Consider the following 18145-nt stretch of genomic DNA (forward strand, 5'->3'; position numbering starts at 1 on the left):
TATCAAACCTGGTTTCATCACTGATAACCATAGAATAAAAACGGAAAGTAATAGCGATAATATATCTCTTGATATGAATTTAGCGAGCAAAAAACAGGTTCCATGTTTTTCTTATCTTTCTATTTAAACACTGAAACTGGAAATGCTAGACACCTATCAAATCTGGTTTTATCATTGATTGTCACAGACTAAAAACTGTACGCGATAGCAATAATATCTCTTTTCATATGGATTGAATGACCTAAGAATAGGTTTCATATTTTGTTCTTATCTCTCTACGTAAACATTGAAACTGGAAATACTAGACACCTATCAAACCAGTTTCAGCATCGATTGCCATAGACTAAAAACTGTACGTGATGCGAAAATATGTCTTTTGATATGGATTCAGCGACCTTAGAACAGGTTTCAAATTCGTTCCTGTCTCTCTGTTCAAATTTTCAATCTGGGATTGCTAGACATCTATCAACTCTGGTTTCGTAATTGATCACTATAGAGCAAAAACGGCAAGATATGTGAAAATTATATTTTTTAGAATAATTCAGAGTTGGAAGAACAGGTATCATCTCTATTGTTATTTACCTACTAAAACCGAAACTGGTAAACATTCTAGAAGAAACACAGCAAGAAGAAGCAAGAAACGTTTTCTTGTACATGGATTCAGAATTCCAAAAATTAATTTCATCCAGATTTTGTTCTTCTTTGGAAACTGAAAGTGATAGAAATTTACAACCTCTAGTTTCAATATAAGTATATTCCTATTAATGCTGGCCACAGAAATACGTTTTTCTGTTTTCTATTAACATTTTTTTCTTGTTTGTTAACTTGTACTATAAGAAGAAAAGATATCAAGTTATGCAAAACCATGCTGGTTTCAGTAAAAGCACAAAATTCTTTTGAACAAAACTGAACTGGTTATGAAGAAAGTAGAAATATCATTTTTTTCTACAAATAGTAAGTTTTTATACCAAAAAAGAAACAATTGTATCCATCCCTAATTGTAACAAAGCAAAACTGTAAGAAATAGCAGTAACGTGTTTTTGACAGGGATTTAGTGTTCCAAGAGCATGTTCCAACTGAGACCTTATATCTGATCGAAACCAAAACCGAAACCGCATCATTCACATATGAACATAAATCTTTTTGTCATTCCTCACAACATCTGTACAGACACAAATGAAAGATGTCTTGATAAAAATTGGCAAGCGGTACCATAAAAGGGAGATTTGCTCGATTATTTTTTTCAATATCTCACATTGTTTGCAAAAGTCCCTGATTCATATATAATCAGTTTTTTTTCTTTCTTTCTTTATGCAGTATGAAACAAGTAAAACATTATACACAATTATTATAATGTCAGTGATATATGGTGTTCATTGTGCAAAACACTCCAAACAATAAAGATTCTCCTTAGCCTGGAGAAATGGTTAGCCATCGTTTTTCATTATCATATGATAATAAAACAATTGCCTGAGAGAAATACAACCCCTGTATACAACTATGTTGTCTTGGAATGCATAACTCATATTGTATGATGCTTTATTTTTTTAAAAATGTAGACACTTCTAGTGTACCCTTAAAAACCTAATAAGCAAATAACGTCCACGGCCTTAAATATTCAATTAGAACTGGACAATCTACACAAAATTTGGAATCGACCAGCGATAACGGCACGTTTCAGGTACTTGTGGTTTTCGAAATTTCATAGTCAGAAGAATTGGAGACAAACATATAAACTTTTCTTTGGAGACAAACATATAAACCTAACATATTAATATATAGACTAGCTGAACCAGCGCTCTCTACACACCCCATAATTCACGTATGAGCATGAATCTCCTTGTCATTCCTCACATCCGTACATGATCCTTTATTGACACAAGTGAAAGATGTCTTGATAAAAATTGGCAAGGGGTACCATACAATAGATTATGATAATTTTTTAAACATCTCGCACCGTTTGCAAGATTTGAGCCTACTTCCGGTTGGAGTTTCTAATTCATATGTAATCAGTGTTTTATTTCTTCGCATGCACTATGTAATAAGAAAATGCATCACACACAATTAATTATAATGTCAAGATATATGATGTTCATTGGGCAAAACACTCCAAACAAAAATATTAATCTTAGTATGGAGAAATGGTTATCCTTGAAAAACGCCTAAGAGATATGCAACACCTGCATACAACTATGATCTGTTGGAATGTATAACTCAGATGATATGATTTTCTTTTTAAATTTCAACACTTCTAGTGTTCCTCTGAAAATGCAATAAATAAATAACAGCTACGTTCTTTTTTAAATGTCCAGTTAGAACTGGACAATCTACAAAAAATTTGGAATCGGCCAGCGATAACGGCACGTTTCTTGTACATGTGGTTTTCGAAATTTCATAGTCGAAAGAATTGGAGACAAATCTATAAACTTTACTTTGGAGACAAACGTATAAACCTAACATTTTAGTAAATAGATAGTTTCCAAGTCTATCTGAATCGCAATCTGAAACCAAGTCTACTCCATTAAATACAATTTTGATTTTTTTCTACAGATTCTTTATCAGTAACTTTTCTTATTACTCTCTCGTGCTTTAGCCAATTGTAAATTGCTGCTGAAGAAACACATTATCTGAAAATCTCTTTGTTATGTTGAAGAAAAAACTAACGAAAAACATGATCAAGCATTTATTTCCGGGTATAAAGTCGCGTTGATTCCATTAAGCTTCTCGGGTAGCTGCCTAAGACTGGTCTTAAATTAATTAAATTGTTACATTAAATTACTTAAGAGGTTGTCTTGATTGCTGTCTTAAATCTTCCCTAGTTTACGAAGTCTCATAATTTCCGCCTTTGTGGGTAAAGAACAACTCATTCTTTCCCTTTAAAAATCTTAAAATGTTTTTCTTCTTCGTTCTACACCCGAGGATACTTGTAGTATATTGCAAAAATGAATAACCATGTTGAATATCTTTTGTAGATTTCTTAATCCCTGGACTGTGCAGGCGAGTACATTTTGTACACCAGTCTTATTTTATCTTAACATAATGACATATTGTTTGTATAGCTTATTTGAAACAATTAAAGAAAAAGAATAAAGTAAGCTACGAAGTGATAAGAATACGAAGTTTATTTAATTCAGCTATACACAAAATAGGGAAATAAATTATGCTAAGATACAGTAACGACGATAAAGTGAAATGTATATTTATTAGGCTCACGCATTCAGACTTATAAGATCGTGTTCCTAGGCCGTCTTTCCGGCAGTTTGCACGATAACACTTCAACGGATGCGATTTTTGAATTATGTGTTTTGGCAATAGATTATTAGTGCGATTACCTTGACCGAGTTATCGTATGGAGTAACGGACGGACAGACGGACTTATATTACAATATTATAAAGTCTACTAGGTCTATTGATCCTAAGAAGATTAATGAGCATTTTGATGTTGTAAAATGTGTACCCTTTATTATAGGCAACCAACATGAATTTGTTATTTTGCAGGTTGCATACAAGGTAGGCAATGATGTAAATGTTAAACGATAAGGAAATGTGTATCCTTTATTATAGGCAACCTTCATGTAATTATTATTGTGCGGGTTGCATGCAAGATAGGCAGTGTTGTAAATTTCAAACGATAGCAACATATGTATCCTTCATTATAGGCAACCAACATGTATTTATTATTGTGCAGGTTGCATGCACGATAGGCAGTGTTGTAAATTTTAAACGAAATACGGATAACCACTAACTAATGCAATGTAAAGTTCCATCTTTATACATTTTGGGTCAATGACCAAACCCTATATGAAGAATCATCATGATCGGGAAAGTAGTAGTTCACATGCATTTCCTTTCATACAATTGACACTTATGTATGAAATTCAACGAATATCTAAAGAACTTTGAGATGACAATACTAAAAGAAGTGGATTTCAAACGCCCACTCGTTAATCTATTCCTTACTCTATAAGCACCAGCATCCATTCCCTGTTTCCTATTCAAAACATCTGACCACATAGAGATTTGTCTTCCTCCATGTCCTCAAACGACATTGATAAATAACTGTAGCGATTCATTTTGTGCAGATAGCGGATGATACCTAAGTTTATAAGATCCGAATAACTAAAAGATAGATAATTCAAGAAAAAGTCAGAACATCTTTTGTCTGTCAAAAACAAAGGCAATGTTGCATTGTGAAAAAAGGCCGTGTTTTATGTTGTGGTTTTTTGAAAGCACTGTACGTGCCTCAAGGTCAGAAAGCAGAGGGTAGCTGAAGAACTGGTACGTGATTTTATGCAACTTCTCTCCCCCAATGTCTCTCTGTTAAAGTCAAATTTTGCGATAGTTTCTTTTCACTCAAATCTACTAAATGAATGTTCTTTAAATGTTGTACGTATGTTTGTGGGTGACGCCAACATATGTTTCAACTCCAGACACGACTATTTATGATAATAATTTCAAGAGTTGCATACACTCAGGCTTTCAGAACTATTTTGTTTGGACGATTGAAAGATATTTGACTACTCACATAGGCGTTATTTCTAATTAGTATCAAAGCGAACAGACGACTCACAAGAGAATCTATTTTCTATGAATATTTACGGTAGTTTGGTTAGAACATTGTGAATAGCTATAAAATTATGAATCTACAAGAGACTTCCTACCTAAAAGGGTTCAATGTTTAAATAGTTATTTTACTTCTGGTTTCAGTGGTGAATAAGAGTGGACATAAAATGTATTATTGTGATTTATACATATGGTAGATTATCACTTCAGTTTCCAACAGAGGAATAAGGGTGGAGATAACACATTACTTTGGATATATACATATGGTAAATCTGTCACTTCTTGTTCCAAATGAGGAATAAGAGTGGAGATAAAATTTATTTTTTAGGTATATACATACTGTAGATCTTTCACTTATTGATTCCATAGAAGGATAAGGGTGGATATAACATGCATTTTTGGGATATATACATATGATAAATCTATCACTTCTTGTTCCAATAGAGCAGTGATTCTCAAAGTAGGGTACACGGACCCCTGGGGGTCCATAGGACGTAGCCAGGGGGTCCGCCACGCCTAGAAAATGAAATGCGTTATAATAAAATGAGACTCATAACTGTTTTACAATAAGTATTTTTTCATTCATAAAAAAGTAAGCAATTAGAAATTATAATTATATTTGTAAATTTAAACGTTTTCCTACTTTACTAAATTTCTGCCCTGTGAGTATGAATAGTTGTCTAAAAAGGCATTGCTACATTTGATGCCTTTCCTACTACTTCCTTATATGAACAGACTTTTTCTGTTCTTTGCAGTATTAAAGCCTGAAAGCGAAATCGTTTTAATGTGGAATCGAACCTAAGATTAATGATGACAAAACTTATTCCGGATTTTAGTGCAATTATGGAAAAAAACAGAAATAATTTCATTCCTCATATTAGTGACCCCACATTTGAGAGCGTTGTTTATCAAAAGAATTTCCTTAAAAAAGAGAAAGAAAAGGAGAAAAAGAAAGAAAGAAAGGTACATTGATTTTCAGTCTTGAAAGTTACTGTATTTTCAATTGAAATTTCGTTCACTAGGAAACAATCATGTATCTTTAGAATAAATTACTTATTGCAATATGTTTCTTGATCTTGATCTTGATCTTGATCTTGATCTTATTCTAGCACAGGCCGGTAGACACAACGTTGCCAGATCGCCCGCGGTGTTGCTAGTCTCATTACTTTTCTCACACCTTGTATACATATGGTAGATCTATCATTTATTGTTCCAATACGGGGATAAATATGGACATAACATGTACTTTTGGGACATATACATATGTTGGATCTATCACTTCTAGTTTCAATAGAGTGATAAGGATGGAGAGAAAATATGGAGCTTACTATCAGAACATCCCTTGTCCAACCAACAAAAAATTTCGCAAGTCGAAGAAAAAAAATAATTATTTTAAAAAGTTTTAAATATTGTAAAATTTGATGTAGAAATTCTTTAAACCGTTATTACCTTGTTTTATAAACAGATTCCATTATTCAAGACACAAGTAATGGATAATAAAGGTATTAAATTTGGACAAGGGACATTTTGAAACTAAAAAATAGAAAAGGGACGTTCTGAAAGCAAATCTATCGGACAAGAGACAATTTGGTGCAAAATAATGAAAATGCGAATATTTTATTCACTTTAACCCTTATCCGGGCAACCGGGGCCTCCCATTCCCAGTAGCTTCATTTTTCTAAAATTTCTCAATAACCATACATATTTTGAAGACATAAAATACTGAATTCTTCTATCTTTCGTCGAAGTTAAAATCATGAACATATCGAGTTGGTAAAGCTAATGTTTTTTTTTTAATTTGAAAATCTTTTCCTGACGTAACCGGGCAACCGGGGCCTAGGAGGCCCCGTATAACTTTAGTGAAATTCCTGTCAAATATTAGATCAAATTGTCACATAATTATATATTGAACACGTGACTATTGTAACCTTTAGTCGGAACAGTATGCGGCAACAGACATTGAATTTTGAGTGTTCTGCACTTAAAATATATACTGGGCCTGACAGGCCCCGGTTGCCCGTTTACGTTACAAAAATGTCTGAACCGGATTTGCTATTCTGCTTGGCTTACAAAAGCGTGACACGAAGTTTCGCTACTTGACAAAATGTATATACCGGTACATTCTAGACTAGTCTAAACAGTAAGTGACAATAGGCATTGATTTTGTGTATTCTGCACTTAAAATATATACTGGGCCTCACAGGCCCCGATTGCCCGTTTACGTTATAAAAATGTCTTGCCCGGATAAGGGTTAATATTGGGTACATTGGTAGAACAATAACCAATATTTACGCAATTGTATTCTATATTTTTAACTATTTTACAATGATTGCAATAAATTTTGTTCAAAACTGAATTTAAACAATGGGATATAAGACAATTATGGTAATACGTAAGGTAATGACATAAATCTATATTACAAAAATAATGCGGGAAGTCTTTCAAACAGAAATATCTATACATCATCGTTATCTTCCATAACGTCAACTGTAAGCTCATCATCACTTGGCATCAATTAAGCATTGTTAATGAGGAAAACAAAAGTACAAAATGATTTTCCTTCTCGCTTAATGGTTAGTGTCATCACTTTCAACATTAAAGTCACGGATTTGATTATCTTTACATATTTCATGTAGTCTCGTGACGAAGAGGTATATTATCTTTCTAAAAGCATCAATAAGTTGAAGAATAGAACATGTAAAACTCATTTCGCAAGGAAGTTGACTAAGACGTTATTATTAAAGATACGTCACTACATTTTCCTCAAGAAGTTGAGCTAGAGTTTGCAATAATTCAAGTCAGCCTGGCTGGCAGTGGTATTCAAAACAATTTCTTCAGTTTACTAGGCACAATTTAACAGCTAACGAACATTATCTATTACAAGGCGTGATTAGTTGGTTAATTTTAGCTTGACGTCTCTCTCAGTAAAGAGCGAGGCTATATGAGTTGTAGATCTACAGATTAAAATGGGATTGAAGCCACATGAGCTTGCATCAAGTATCAAACTGTGATATTTCATGACAAAGGAGCATAAGATAATCATTGAGCTACAATGTGCATTTAATTGTTAGAATTATGGCTTCGTTGTTGTACATTCCATTACATAATTTACAGTTCAATTTTTATTCTTGTTGCTAGTATTTGCTGTAGTAATAATAGTAGTAATATAATCATTATTTACCTTAAGATGATAAAGCTTTGGGAGTACCAGTGTGGCTGCTAATACTAATTCAATTCAATAAATTTTGTATTATGTATTTTTATACAACTTTCCCAATTATTTATTTAATGGGCCTTCGATTTCAAATGTATGTTTCATTGATGTTTTTGTGCGTATTTACTTTGTATTAATTTAACATGTTTGTCATTTTGTCCGAAGTGTTTATTTTTCTCTTTCCCACTTATAGATTTATTATTTTATAAAACAACATTAGTTAACTTAATTACATTTTCCATTGTAAATATCACTTAACGAGTTTTCAATCTAAAAACAAAAACAAAGAAGAGTGTAATTATAAATTTTTAGCAAGAAAACATCACTACTTTTCGAATGTTGTGTATAAAAAAGCAAAATTTACACTACCGTGTTACTCTTTGTGGCTTAGCGTTTTTTTTTTTTTTTTTTTTTTTTTTTTTTTTGCGTGTAGCCAGCAACTCAGTCCAATTACTTTTCACATAATCTAGGGCTTCTCTAGGAGCCTCTTTCGTTGGTGCTTATAGCACTCAAACCGCCTGAATGTTCAAATTGTAATGCTTCCTGTCAGTTTAAGGTAAGATCCGAATTGCTGTATGCTTTAAAATTTCAACGCTCTCCTACCGGAAATTTAACCCGGAACACCGTGCACTAGAGAAAGAGGAACGCAGTAGCAATTTAACAAGCAGGGAAGCCGCTTTTAATAATAATGATAATAATAATAATAATAATAATAATAATAATAATAATAATAATAATAATAATAATAACAGTACTAGTCGGAACTGTTTTTTTATTAGCTTATAAAGCTCATGCAATATAAGTGTGTTTGCTACACATAATATTCACTTAACATGTATCTTTTCATTTAGATGTCGAAATAAGGTAACTGCAGATATGTACGCCAGTGCAGCTAAATACGCCAAGTATTCAATAATGGGACGTTTCCAACGAAATCCGCTAGAATCCGCATCCAATATGTACCACGGTCTAGGGCAAGTAAGACTTGAATGCTCCGGGAGACAGCGCTGAGACCGCCATGTCCTGCAGTGCTGTTTGCTTCGGGAAGGTTCCGTGGACGGACGTTATTATTTCAACAGAGATAAGAATCCGTTATTAGTACCATGCTAACCCAGAACATTGCCGATTGCTCACAGCAATATACGCCTTATTTCGTGTATGTCTAGGAAGACTTTGTTTTGTAAGTGCAATTTCAGTATTTGTGATTCCATGGCTACTAAATAAATACCAAGCATGGTGCAGCGAAATATACCAGGGCTTGTACAGGACTGGCAGCAAAAGACAAATATATTTTCATTTGCCCCACATTTTCCATGTAATATAGATGCATTTTTTTTCTAAGCTACAGTACAGTGATGTTGTTTGTTTTCCTTCTTATGGACTATTTATTTTCCAGTTTTGAACTTTATTTCAACTTCGGAAATTATCGTTTTAGCATTTTATCTTTTTATCTTCATCTTGCACTTTGGTTATTCAACTTTTCGCTTCAACCATGTTATGTAGTGATATCTGAGTTCGTATAATACAGATAATGTAAGCATTTGCAATATTTATTACATGTTTCTAGTAGTATCCTAGACTTGGCGCGATTACCAGCACGTGTTAGTAAATGCGACACTTTTTAACACGTTTTTTTTATTTTTTACTTTGGGTTCAAAACATAAGTGAGTGGCATTATTGATACATTTTTTTCTACGCAGGGAAAAGGCTACTCTGCAAGGCACATGTCTTGTTCTTTGTGTTTCATGGACATTAAGACCATAAGAAATCCTATATCCTTATCGTGGCGTATTTACCTGTAACAACTTACAAGAAGTTAGGAATGTATATAAGTAATTATTTAAATTGATAAACAAAAGCATATGTTAATCCTTTAAAAGCTTATTTTCTATTATTATCCTAACTAGATTTAACACTTTCGATCCTAAGCCCGAGTCAGACTTGGGTTGTATGTTTATTCCAATACGCTGAAGCCCGAGTCCAACTCGCTTTTTATGTAATAGCCCGTATGTTACTTATTATGGGTTGCGGTCGGTTGTGCTAAATACTTATTGAGACTCAGTCCTTGAAAAAGTGCTACTCACCTTACTTTTAGCGAAGAGTAAATGATCATTCTGTAGGTTGATTGTTGTGATCAACTTTCTGCGTTTGACTTCAGCACGTTCGATAAAATAGTGGAATATTTTGTTTAGAAAACTATTTCATTTTACGGAAGTTGTATTGTTTGAAGGAGTAAAATGAATGTAGAAGAAATATCAATGATTTTAGAAGAGTTCAGTTTAGATTCCGGGTCGGAAGGTGAAATTAATGATTCAGATTTGCAGGGGGTGTAGTGAGAATGTCAAGAAGGATATCGGTAAACTGGGAGGAAAAGAAACCTCTTGGTGGTGCAAGGACTGTGGAGTTCCTGTTTGTGTTCCAGGGTGTGTCAAACTCTACCATACTAAAGCTAACTACCTGTAAAAAAAAGGTAAAAAACGTTGTAAAAATTTTACTCCTGCTGAAAAGATATGTACTTGTAAAAACAGTGCAGCCATCTCACACGCTATTGCCGTGTAAATCATTTATTAATCAAAAACATAAATGTATTTGAAAATATTTTTTAAATATAAAAATATCCACAATATAAACATTAGCAGTATATGTTAGTATTATTTTTATATTGTATTTTCTTTTTCGATTGTTCAAACAACACATATTTCAAACAGCTGTCTAGCAAACTACCGCTTCGTGCATCACCAAATAATATATTAACAATAAAATCAAAAAGCCAGAAAATTGTTTAGCGTTAAAACTACTTAAAAAAGCCGAAAGCGTTAAAACTACATGACCTGAGATAGAATAGCAGGTACTTCCGTTTAACGTGGAAAGTTGAAATTTGATATGATGGTAGTTTTCCGGGACCAATTCACAGGAAAATTACCAAAAGTGAACAATTTTAATTTTAGGGGGTATAAAGGGGGGATGAAGAAATCCCTCATGATATTTAAATGGGCCTATTTTGGATCTATAATCTCATACTTTACTAGGTACTTGAAATTGGAATAAAATCTTTAAACCCGGTATGCTTGTACGTTTTTGTTAACGTTTGTTAAGTATGTAAATCACCAAAAATAAAAATTTCCGAAGGTATAGTGATTTCATGGGGAACGAAATATCTTGCTCATGTTATTATTATGGAACATCTTCTACACTCCAAAATGTTTACACACTTCCGGCAGTATTAGAATGATGAAATTTCGCATGAATTTTCGAGATTAACTCACAGGAAAATTATCAAAATTGAATATTTTTAGTTTTAAAGAGGTGTAAAGGAGGGATGAAACTCCCATGTTATTTAAATTGGCTTTTTCTTGGGATAGAAAATATATCTTTTAGACAGTTGAAAAACGAAATGAAAATTGAAATTAAGTAGAATTTTGGTTCTAAGAGGTGCAACGTTTAGTCCGAGTAAACGTGGGGGTCAGGGGACGAAGCCCCCAGCTAGGCCAAAGGCTAGACTTTTATAAAACAACATGCTTTTATTTAATTGAATTTTTAGCTTATAAGTTTCATATAATAATCTATATATTTTATGCATACAACAGTTATAAAACGTAATTTGATTAAGCTAATATAATTGTAAAGTTTAGCAGTATAAAGAAAAGTTATTATTAAACATTTTTTTATATGTTGAATAGTCACGCTTTATGATTTAGCGAATTTCTTGTTTGATAGTGAGCAACTCCCTTGCGTGATCAAACTACCTTGTTCACGGTGAATGAATTTGCTGGCGGGACTACTGAAGCAACGCTAAACAGCTCAAACCGAAGAAACTGCTCAATGTGATAGTGCCTGCTGTACATCGTTGCCAGAATTGGTGTTGATCCATCGAGTAGTTCCTGAGATTTTTTTAGTCTCCCAGATGGCAGGACACTCGCCAACAGACAGGGTAAAAATAGAAGAATTTTGGTAAATGAAACTCCTTAAAGAGGGAGGTTATCTGTGATTGCTTCAATGAATGCATTGTGAAAATACTGGTGTAACATTACAGGTACACCCTGACTGAAGGACTTCCCATTTCCAAAATTTCCCACTAGAAGCGCTGGCATTTAAACTGGCGGTATAAGAGATAGAGGAGGCTTTCTGGGGAGTGCATCAGTGAGAGCCTTAGAGTACACATCATGTTCCCATGGTGCTTTGTAGAAGAACGAGGTCAAGTGGGTCTTCACACATACATTACGTTTACATGCATCTTCTGTGTACATTTACTCGTTATTAAACCAATTTCTTTGCTTTACTCTTGTTCCTATTTTCATAATACATTTCCCCTTTCTACCCACCATTTTAAACCCTGTCCATTTGGGTCTTTGGCCCTATTTCATTGTCTAAACTTCTCTCCCGATTTTGAAGTTCTCATTTCTTGATTCTGGCTTTTTTTATGTTCTTGTACCTTGTCATATTTTATTACTTCGTAGAGTTTCTACACTTATTACTGTTACTTTTTTCTACTACTTAAATCTTTATATTGGTGTCTTCCTGTTATGCCTAGTTCCTGTTCTGCCTAATGAACCTCTAGCACTTTGTAACGCATTTTTGATCTAATCATGCATTTATGCATAACATGAATTCCTGTTCTGCCTAATTAACGCAAAAAATGGATATTTAGATTTACGGGAAATTTAATACTAATTATTTTCCCTACAATTCAAGTTGCGTTCAGGACCTCTTGATTTTCTTATATCGTTTCAGCTTCACTGAAATTAAATTAGCAATCATAGACCCCCATTATTTTACTACGAGTATATCTACGCAATATTTGTTGGCCGTCTACAACTTCAGCGAGAAGATCTTCTCCTTCTGGTTGCGAGGATATCGCGTAACCAAATTGTAACTATCTGAACAGTAACATAGTTGAAGGTTCTATTATAGCTACCCTTACGAAAACGTGGATTGATACTTTCTCATGACGGAAAATTCTTAAAAATAATAAGAAGAAAATTTATATTTAAAAAAAAATTATTTTTGATATTAAAGTAATTCAATCAACATTTCCTCGTACAGAAGTTGAAATATTAAGAATAATAGTAACATAAATATATAAATTGGAACAATAGAACCTAACAGATTAGGTTACATATTGCATAGGCAATTACGGACAACCATTCTTTTATTGTATGATTAATTTACGGACCTCTGTCCGTAGCCTGAATAACAATTATTACTATAAGCATAGTAAGGTGCTGTATACAAAAACTCTTCAATTGTGTGGAATTTAAGTGTTATAATATGTAATATTTTACAATCCAGAAAAAACATACTTCTCAACAGTAAAAGAATCTCCATTTGAAAGATGTAAGCATAAGCTTGTTTGTGATTGTACAAAATTTGAAAATGTAAACAAATCCTTATCTCTGATTGGTGGAATGTCTGTTCACGATATTGAAATGAAACTCGTAGACATATTTGTATCTTTTGTTTTCTTTGATGCAAGTTTGTTTTCTTAACAGTTTTCCAATAACTGATTAAGTTACTCAGAGTTGAAATATAACATTTTTCTTTCCTCGTGTTCGATCCCATCCCCGTCAAGTGAACTTTGTGGTGGACAAACACCGTGTGCGTGGATTTCCTCGGAGTTCTCCCGTTTCCTCACACTTTCTTCATTCCACAATTTCTTTCATATCTCATCATCACCGTCTCCTTTAGCCTAGCCGGCATAATCGTGGGACGTAAAACTCAAAAATTTCATTTCATTTTTCTTCTTTTTTCGTTATTGTCATATTGAGTCATGTCCCTCTATAGAACAACTTGCTGACTACATCCCTGAATGAATATGTGTTGGTCTCTACATACGCCATATTTTGTTTATTACATTAGTAGTCTAGCAATGTATGTTGAATTTCTATTTTTTTTTCTTTTCGTATCCATATCGATTATATTACAATATACTCCAAATGGAATCTAGAACGTTTTGGTGAGAGGACGTTTGGCTGTAAGGGATGTTTCGGTATAAAAGATATTTAAGAGCATTAATTATATACTCGTAATGAAGAAAGGGTAGAATTAGTTAACATAGAAAATATAAAATAAAACTTATTTTTTTTAAAAAAATATTTTGAATTTTGTGATTTTATACTCGAATACACCGAAACTTTACACCAAACCAGCTTCACACCTAAACGTCCTTATACCGAAATGTCTTACATCGAAACGCCCTATACTGGAACAGCCGTCTCTCAATCCAAATTATTGAGTGTGATTGACATGATTACGTGATGGATGACATATTTTCTTCAGAGCTAATTCCAGTATTAGAAATCTATTCAATGTCTATTTTGATAATCATCCTCTTTCTTCTTTTGCTATTTTTTTTCCGTTAGCCATTTCTTTCGTTCACTGCTGATGCGCCTTTCTTAGTGTACAATTGAGCGTGATTTGCGCCCATGGAAAAAAAATCTCTGTTCAAGGGCTTCAGATGCGGCTATTGATAGTTGCGTCCAAAATTTCTTTAGATAGACACGTTATTTGCGGTCATGTGGAACTGTTAGGTTCGATTCGATTCCATTCGATTAATCCTGAACTACACAAGTTGAATGAATTTTTTTGTAATAAGGATGGTATTTTTGTGGAAGGTTTTTTTTTTTTTTTTTTTTTCAAGGAGTATTAAAATATCTAACTTGAAGAAATGCTTTTGTCTCGAGGAAAACCACTCGCTAAACTATTAGTTGTAATGTTAGCTTCAAAGTAAAAACAATTCTATGGAGTCGTACACTATGATGCAGTACCTATAATGGACTATAAATATTTCCCCAAAGACAGTAAATTATTTTTGAAATTCAGAGCAAATATGGTGTACATGTCATAGTGGAAAGCCATTAGAGAATTCTACGTAATTTATAGAACAGTTCTAATTTAAAATGTGGAGGAATATCTGGCCTATTACATGCAAGAATTCGTTGATATTCAGTTTACTCGTCGAACTAGTTCTAAACGGCAACAAAGACTTGCTTCTGATTGGCCGAAACTAGATATCAACTAATTCTTGATTGTAATTGGTCAATCATTTTTTCATATTGAAACATAAGTTGCTTATTTCGAATAAGGAGGCATTATAGGCCTCAGTTTCAGTTGTACTAGCTGCCAAAAGCTACGAAAATTGAATTATTTATATTACATTATTTATCGAAGCTATTTTATAAATAGTAGGCCGGCCAGGGGCGTCTCTGGCGGAGGAGACGAGGGGGACGCGTCCCCCCAATATTTTGAAGTACAAAATATTCAATATTTCATTCTAATTTAATTTATTTACTAACGACAGAATATCATATAAACAATAGGCCTAATAATAATAATAATAATAATAATTTGGAATATAATATTCAGGCTGTGAAACGATTATAACAGAGTTCTTGATATACCTTAGGGGGCCCGTGAAGGTAAGCAGAAAGATAACACATGGAATCAAAGATAATAAACAGATTGGCCTAGATAGTACAATTTAAATCCCTTTTTTGATGCCCCAAATTTTGCATGCCAGAGACTGCAGTGGTAGGCCTATTACTTTTTGAATGGCTTTCCATAATAAAGTACATGCAAATTTAGTTGCGTTTCAAATAGAATTTACCTTTTTATTGATAGTCATATATAAGAAAAAGCTTTATTATGCTATGGTTTTCTACTTAATTGCCATAAAATGAATAAAATGAGAGACATAAGCCATGAGAAAAATTTTACTGAATATGAGTTGGTATACGGTAATATAGTAGCATTTGAAATAAAGCAAAGTCTAGATTTTTGATCTTACACTCATAGCACACTATAGGTACTGCACCATACTATACGACTCATTAAGATTGTTTTTAATGCAAAACTTATGTTACAATGAAGAGTTTTGAGGGTGTTCTTCCACGGGAGGTTTATGTTAAAGATAGAACTTATGGGAAGTAAAGTTTTTGAACATGACTGCATGACTTGACTTTTTGTAATGAATTACAGTATGTATATTACCATTTCAGAAAATTTAATTTAAATGGTTCCGGAATGGCATTTTAAACTCAAGAAAATAGGCACTAATAAATTTCCCTCAAATTTAAATATCACTTTTGAGAGAACTAGGCAGAACAGGAATTCCTGTTCTGCCTAAATATAAGATTAGATAAAAATTGTGTTACAAAGTGCTAGAGGGTCATTAGGCAAAACAGGAAGGAACCCTTTATATTATACACTTTAATTACCTTTGTATATTGCCACAAGTCTTGTTCAAGAGAGTTTTTTTTTTTTTTTTTTTTTTTTTTTGCATCTCATTTGTGGCCCTTCAAAGAAGAATACGCTAGAACTTCACCTGTAACCGCTCTTTAGAGACATTTTCAAACAGTGTAAAAGATGACTGGTTCATACCAGAACTGCCACAGAACTTAAGATAGTTAGAACAGCGGACTCAGTCCAGTCCACCAATAATAGTAACTTCTTTTGGATGTTGCAAGAAGCATTAACATATTACTGTGTTGCCATTTACCGCGTCAGATAAGGACCCCACATCAAAGATGTGTTAATATTTGTCTTTGAGTGAGTGTCCTTAAGAAAATTTAGAGAGTCTCTCTCTCTCTCATGTTACACCAATGTTTTCACCAATTAATTAATTACACAGCCTCAGATAATTTTCCTTTTCGTGCCAGTGTTTTGAATTTCCCGCTATTTTCTTACATTGACAGGTAAAATGAGTATGTTCATGTGGATTTTGTAAGTCATCTTAACATTTTTGTGCAAACGACATAAAAGATAGACATTTTTTTAAAATATTTATATTTACTTATGAAACAAATATAAATTAAGTTCTCCGTTGTACCCGAAGCATGAAAATCTCAAAATCACAACGCTAAAAGGTGTCACGAAAGAGAATTTTTCATGAAGGAACGTTAATGCTCAAACACGACAAAACACGTAGAAATACACGTTTGTATCACAAAACACATACACTCAGTTTCAGTACTAACGGTTGTGTTATATTATAGAAAGGAACTGGGTTAGATGAAATTTAATAACATCTCACTAAATGTGCCATATCCATATTTGTTTTTCACAACACATTAAACGTATATATGTTGTTATAATTCATATTAAATCTATCTAGAAATAAATATTCATTCTCTTTTGCTTCCCTTTCGTTCTAAGTTTTAATTTTTGCTCCATTTAATTACGTTAATTTTCCCTCTATGCTTTTAGCCTTTGAGCTTGATCTTCATCATCTTTAGTTTGGATATTTTCAAAGCAGTTCATTAATGTATATATTATACTCCCTTTTTGCTGGGGTAATTTACTCCATTGACGTTGTTAGTTCACTTTAGTTTTCTATACAATCGCGTTTTCTTTTGTTTTAATTTATTTATTTGCATTATTTTAAATAGGGATGCACACGAGACAAGATTTGAGTCTGTCTCCTCTCGAAAATGCGCTGTAAAAGTGATGTCTGACTCGAAAAATGTGTATTTCTCTATTGGAAGAGCTATGTCTCGACTCGCGATTTGGCAGGAAATTTTTGTCTCGTCTCGTCTCCTGTGGATCTCTAATTTTAAAGTAAGTATATATAGCTATTTTTAAAAAAAGACTGAGGCATGATAGTCGGTTGTGAAGAAATCTTAGGTATACTATTGGGTGCTTGAATTAATTCCTGCTGTTTTTTATACCAATGATAAATTGTCATTCAACAAAAACAGAGCAGTATCTTCTACTGAAAGTACTGTCCCTCGGCAGCTACAACCTTTTCCACTTTTCGGGTAGTAAAGGTATTCCGCGAGAGGAAATTGCGGGTTCCTGTGAAGCAATCCATTCATCGAGCCAATTTTGGATACCTCGGACAGTTCTGAAGTGTTGGTCAGAAAGGTCATGCTGCATGAATTGAAACAAATGGTAGTCGAGAGGGGCGACGTCTGGTGAATATAGCGGGTGGGGTAAAACATCCCATCGCAATCCCTCTATAATTTCGTTCACTACATTTGCAACATGTGGTCTGGCATTGTAATGGAACAGAATCCCTTTGTCGTGTCTCTGGTCATAGTCCGGTCGTTTTTCTTGGAGTGCTTATTCAGATGCAGTAATTGTATTCGGTGACGATCAGCATTCATCTTTTGCCCCGGTGGAAACAGCTCATAATAAACCACACCGACTTGAACCCACCAAATGCACAGCATCATTTTTATTCCATGAATGTCCGGTTTTGGCGTTGATATCGATAGTTCTACGGGCCTCACCCATGATTTTCTGCGCTTGGGATCGTCGTAATGAATCCATTTCTCATTACGTTACAACGCAATGCGAAAATAACTTCCGTTTATGTCTTTGAAGCAGCACTTCACAAATGGTTAAACGTTTCGCAATATGTATTTCCGTCAA

This window comes from Thermobia domestica, chromosome 17 (genome assembly GCF_964235325.1).
Source record: "Thermobia domestica chromosome 17, izTheDome1.hap1.1, whole genome shotgun sequence".
Lineage (NCBI taxonomy): Eukaryota > Metazoa > Arthropoda > Insecta > Zygentoma > Lepismatidae > Thermobia > Thermobia domestica.